Below are 6,899 nucleotides of genomic sequence, written 5' to 3'. Positions count from 1 at the left end.
ATATCAATCACGACATCAATAGTACGTAAAAACGGTCTACCAAGTATAATAGGACATGACGGATGGCAATCAATATCAAGAACAATAAAATCTATGGGCACATAATTCCTATTTGCAAGGATAAGAAAATCATTAATGCTTCCCATGGTCTTTTTAATAGTAGAATCCGCCAAGTGCAAATTTAAAGAACACTGTTCAATATTGGTAAGACCAAGCACATCACATAAAGGTTTCGGAACTGTAGAAACACTAGCAAAGCACTCATAATTTTTCATCTTGACTTTAATGGTGGGTTCCCATTCATCATGTAATTTTCTAGGAATTGAGATCTCTAATTCCAAATTTTCTTCCAATGCTTTCATCATGGAATCTATGATATGTTTAGTAAAATATTTGTTTTGTTCATAATCATGGGGTGAATTAATCATGGATTGCAACAAAGAAATATAATCAATCAAAGAACAATTATCATAATTAAAGTCTTTGTAATCCAAAATACTGGGCACATCACTAGTTAATGTTTTGACCACTCCAAACCCACTTTTATCAATTTTCTCAACAAGATTTTCACCCTCTGAATTATCGAGACGCCTTCTAGCTAAAGTTGGATCTTCTTCAGTCCCTTTATCATCAATCTTAATTTCACTAAACAACGAATCATTAGAAGAAACACCAATCATTTTAAGATCTTCATCATTTTTATGAAAGCAATCACTAAAAACGCTTTTTCAAAAAATTCACTTTTAGCTCTAAGGATAGCGGTTCTTTTCTTTCTTTCATCCATAGAAATATGTAAAGCTTCAATTGATTCCTCAACCTTAGGCACAAAAATTTTCAACTTGGGATTTTCTACATCATGAGAAATTCTATCAATGCTTCTAGACATATCATCAGTTTTATTAAACTTTTCTTTTATCGTATTATAAAAATTCTTTTGAGCATTGATAAATTATTTAATATTATTCTCAAGATCGGAGGTTTTCCTATTACTATTATAAGAAAGATTACCATAGGAATTAGCATAATTATTAGAGGAATTTCTCGTAAAAGGCCTAGGATTAAAATTACCTCTATAAGCATTGTTATTGAAATTCTTTCGCAAGACAAACTTCACATCTACAGAATCACTATTTTTCTCAATCAAAGTAGACAAAGGCACATCATGAAGATCAATAGGAGCACTTTTATTCGAAACCAACTTCATAAGAGCATCAACTTTTCCACCCAAAGAATTTATTTCTTCAACCGAATTGACCTTTTTACTAGTAGTAGGTCTTTCGGTATACCATTATGAATAATTTGCCATAATATTATCAAGCAATTTAGTAGCTTCACACAAAGTAATTTCCATAAAAGTACCACCCGCAGCGGAATCTAAAAGATTTCTAGAGACAAAATTCAATCATGCATAAAAAAATTGTATGATCATCCAAGGATTTAAACAATGAGTAGGACAATTTCTTAGCATCAATTTCATTCTTTCCCAAGATTGCACAACATGTTCATGCTGTGCTTAAAATTCATGATTTGTGTCCTAAGGGAAATAATTTTTGCGGGCAGAAAATACTTAGTAATAAAAGCATCTTTGCACTTATCCCAAGAATCGATACTATTGCTAGGCAAAGAAGAAAACCAAATTTTTGCACGATCTCGCAAAGAAAACGGTAATAATTTACACTTCACAATATCATTGTTCACATCTTTTTTCTTTTGCATATGGCATAATTCTACGATTGTTTTTAGATGGGACACCACATCCTCATTAGGAGTACCGGGAAATTGATCTTTCATAACAAGGTTCAATAAAGTGGCATTAATATCATAAGATTCTGAACTAGTGGCGGGAGGAGCAATTGGAGTGCTAATAAAATCGTTATTATTGGTATTGGAAAAGTCACACAACTTGGTGTTCTCTTGAGTCATCATGACTACGCAAATAAGATTGCACACAAAAACAGATCCGACGAGAAAACGACAAACAAAAAAGAGGGCGAACATGAAGTGGGGGAGATGAAAACGAGAGGCAAATGGAAAATAATGTAAATTGCAAGGATATGAGATTTTTGATTAGGAACCTGAAAGATGTTGATGATGTCTTCCCGGCAACGGCGCAAGAAATTACTTTTGTTGCAGCTTGAACTACGTCGGTATTTCCCCAAAGAGGAAGAGATGATGCAGCATAGCTACGGTAGGTTTTTCCCTTAGTGATGAGACCAAGGTTGTCGAACCAGTAGGAGAACCACGCAGCAATATGTAAACGGTACCTGCACACAAAGAACAAATACTTGCAACCCTATGTGTAAGCTTAATGGGTATGGAATGGTTAAGTGGTGTGGTTGAAACAAGCACTAACCATTGTACGGTGGCTAACTTATGAGTACAAGAATAAGAATAGTAACTACGCATAATAGTCACAAACTAGTAATGATCAAGAAGTGATACTGAACTACTTACGAGTTAATCATAACCCCACCTTGTTATCTTCTCGAACTCTCTTGATCAGAGATGGCACAAGTTATGCACACGGTTGGTGTATTTTAATTAGGATTTAGTATCAAGTTCTCTACAACCGGAGGTTATAAATATCCAAGTGCCACATAACCGTGGGGCATTGCTTCATGTAAGATTTAACCCTGCAGGGGTGTCCCAACCTGGTCCATCACAAGCCCACACAAGCTGCGGTGGAAATACCTCAACCTTAAGAAAACCCGATCAACCTCGAGTCAGCCTGAAGTATCCTCGGAATCCCGGTGCACAAGATATATCGACAATGGTAACACAAGTCCAGCAAGACCTCCCGACATGTCGACACACTGATAGGAGCCACGCGTATCTCGTTCTCAGGACACTTCCAGATGAGCATTAAGTACAGTTACCGAAGACCCCATTTGCCCTGGGAGGTACCACAAGTGGCTCTAGTTTAGGCCAACACGATCAGCACTTCGCCCCTATATTATGTGAAATAAAGAATCATCAGGCTCATGATGCCCTATGAGTTGATTAATTCAATCAGTATTATTATGTTGGCAAATGGTAAAACTAAAGTTGGGCCTTGCTGGAAGCGGATAGTCAAAGAAATCTATCTAGAGGGTCCAATTCCCCTGAGCATGTTAGGAACGATAATCAAGGATCATAACACTAGCATTAGGGAAACTGGGGGGGGCATGAGTGGAACAAAAGACTAGGCAAAAGGCTGAGCCTTCCACCCAAAACCAAGTATATAGATGCATTAATTAAATAATAGATATTGTGATATCGCATGAAATCAATGTCCCGACATGGAACAACATGAAACTGCACCTGCAACTAGAAACGCTATAAGAAAGGAGCTGAGCAAAGCAGTACCATAGCCAAACAACGGTTTGCTGGGTAAGGGTGGTTAGAGGTTGTATCATGGCATGTGGGATGGTGACATATATGTGGTAGGAAGCACGACATAGCGATAGCAACGAGACAATGAGCAAGCAAAGATAGTAGAGATATCCATGGTTATGGTCATCTTGCCTGAAATCCCGCCCCGAAGAAGAACAAGTCCATGAAGTAGAAGAACCAACGTAGTTGAATGAATCCTCACAATCACAATGAAACTGGAACTATCGATAAGAAGCACATCCGGAAAGAAGCAAACAACATATGAACAAGACACGATGCACAACCAAGTATCATACATGACAATATTAAATGTTGTTACTCATGGCAAGAGAGGATGCATGAGAGAACCACACATCAAAGCAAGTTTAAACGAGGCTCGAAACAACACATAACAATTCCGGAAGGTCCCTAGATACAAATTTCGAATTTGGTACTGTTTTGAACAAAACATTATGTCAAAGTTGTTAAACAGCAAGTTAAAGTTCATTACAATGATCCTCATGTTTTTCTAAACAAGTTAAATATGTAGATCATGTAATTCGGTGCTATGGTCTAAAAGATATGAGCTAAACAAGCTTAGCATGGCAATGATGCAATATGCATACAAGGATCAACCACAACACTTAAATAAAGGATGGAACCAGATATTATGAAACTACATGCAAATCTAACCAAGTTTAATATCGGACATGATCGAAATGGAGAAACGGTTCAACACATACAGACAAGTCAAGTGTAAATAACAATCTACACAAAACAGCATCTAGGCATATTGCAAGCATCAAATCAACTTGCTACATTAACTATATATGCACAAACTTGATATGCATTTAATGTAGAGATAACATACTCCAATTTATCTTTACGGTTAAGGTTCATAAGCACCATGGCTAATTTACTATGATCCATACAAAATGCAATGTTTTGCTACAGACTTACGACTTACTGAAAAACCGGAGTTGCAAAACAGTAACATTATGCTGCTGCATTGGGATGCACATAACAGCAAGCATAGCAAGTTTAATATTTATGTGGATGACATGGGCATGTATTAGACATGGCAAACACCAACTTACTCCATTGGCACAAACTCGTATGATGGATAGATTAATTACTATGAATTTTCCAAAATGAAACATTCTGTTAACAGACTGGCAGTTTTATCATGATGGCAACTTGAGATACGAAAGCGATATGCTACAGCAACTTTACATGGCAACCAAGGGCATAGCAGAAAATTACACATCCCATAGAGCAAGTCACATCAAGGAATCATATGCATATGAGCAATGGATTAGTGGCAACCATCAAGATAAGTTGATAAGTTTTAACAATGTTTTGGACTTAATATGAAGATGCACTTTTGCAACAAAGACTAAGACACATAGATGCAACCTATCGTGCATGAAAATGGCAGCATCATGTAGAGGACAGATAGTAGATCAATTCACATATATATATTATCATCTCCATATCATGATGATGTTTAAAACTCAGGGACTTGGTGGAATGTCAACCTTGGGAAAACGGGATCGAGCGGTCCGGGACGAGTTGGTGCAGCATGGCCATTTGGATCGTGGGATGACGTGGTGCAGATCTGGGGCTCCGACAAGGCGAGGACATGGCGGGGTCGGCAGTGTGGCGAGGCCGGCCAGTGTGGGGCTGCGCGAGGCGGATCTCGGCGGTGGGGTGCCGGATATGGTGTAGGAGAAGGCCGGGATGGTGGCTCTGCGAGGCGTCGAAGCGACGCTACGGGAGCCTCGGGGCGGTGCCAACGATGAAGGTGCTCCGGCAACTAGTTGATCCGGCGCGGTGCTCTCCGACGGGGGGTTGGGTTGAGGCCGGGCAATGGATGCACGGGCAGTGGAGATCTGGGCCCAGGAGCGCCCACGATGTTCTTGGGCGTGCCGCGGTAGCTGGGGCTGTTTGTGGGAGACAGGGTGCGGTTGCGGGGATAGTTGGCGGCACGGGGATGGCTGCAGGCGGTGGGTCAAGGTGGCGGCTAGCCTGTGGGGCGGCAGGGCTGTGGCTAGGTGTGAAAATCAAGGAATATGTGGCCAAAGGAGCTAGGAGGAGGGGTAGGGGCTAGGTTTGGACTGAAATGGAAGGGCAAGACCTGCTATATATAGCAAGGGGGCTTGGGTCAGGGGTTTTGAGGCCTTGTTCGAATCCTCTAATCGTAATTGGACGATCTCCGGTCGCAAGGGGCTAGACTTCATCAGCAGCCTCCCCGATGATATGTTGACAGTCATCATTTCTCTCCTTCCAATCAAATATGGGGCGCGGACAACCGTTCTTTCCTGGCGGTGGCGCCCCCTATGGAACTCCACCACTCTCGACCTCATCGACATCCACGAGCTCTGGCATGGCTATCGCAAAAGCTTGGATGCGTTATCCAAGATCCTCGGCAGTTACCCTGGCGCAACCAGAGGCCTTAGAATGGGAAAGTTTCGTTCCAACGGCAAGGACCCCACCCGCCCTAGATCAGCTCGAGGAGCTCACTTTTGATGATGGGCATATGCGCTCGTTGCCAACATTCGCGCTCCGCCTCGCACCCATGCTGCGTGGCGCCAAGTTCAGGAACTACCATCCCCCCTTAATGACGCGCCCGCTCTTATTCTACCACGACTGAAGCACCTTGATCTCGTCGCCGTCTGCCTCCCAAACGGTCACATGGAGCGCCTGCTTCGTGGCTATACTGCACTCGAGTACCTTCATCTTCAGGCGATCAATGGGTTGATTAGCTTCCACATCACCTCAATGACTCTCCGGACTATTTATGTGTGTTGCTGGTGCAGCAAGAAGACATCAGAAGATGTGTACCACTGTATAGTCATTGAGGACACACCTTCACTTCAGAGATTACTTGTAGTTGATCAAGAAGGTCAAACAAGAATCAATGTCATTTCTACGCCGAAATTGATAGTGGTGGGCTACTCGTCTGGCAAATACTCAGAACTTGTTATTGGATCCACACCCATTTAGGTACAATAGCCGCCTTCTACCTCTCCTAATAGAAATTAACACTATTTCTAATTTTGAAGATGTATGTTCGTCTGTCATCTAGAAAATGATTTCGACAAGCTTGACCCTAAAACTACGCAAAGTGAATGTCTTGGCACTACAATCTATCCGCCCAACCTGGAGCAAGTTGTCAGCTTCCTGAGATGCTTTCCGTGCCTGGAGAAGCTATATATCGAGGTGATGTTCCTTTCCTGTTAAATGTTAACCATAAGGGAGTTTAATTTGTGATACCTTTTTCCAATTTTATAATGACAATGTACTATGATTTATGAAGGATTTTTTTGACCATAGAACAGTAGGGCAAAAACGCTACTGTGTGTCTTTTTTGTTAATTTAATAGAGTGGCATAATAGGTAAACATTACAATGGTTGTTGGGAAAGCAACCAGAGAAAAGATGTACAAAATATAAAGGAAAAAAGAGGAAGAAATAAATCTGTAGGTCTAAATGTTATCAATCCAGGATGACATGCCATCCTTCAGAGATGGTTTAGCTCTCATCATG

Source organism: Triticum urartu, chromosome 4 (genome assembly GCF_003073215.2).
Source record: "Triticum urartu cultivar G1812 chromosome 4, Tu2.1, whole genome shotgun sequence".
Classification (NCBI taxonomy): Eukaryota; Viridiplantae; Streptophyta; class Magnoliopsida; order Poales; family Poaceae; genus Triticum; species Triticum urartu.
This window is presented reverse-complemented; position numbering follows the sequence as displayed.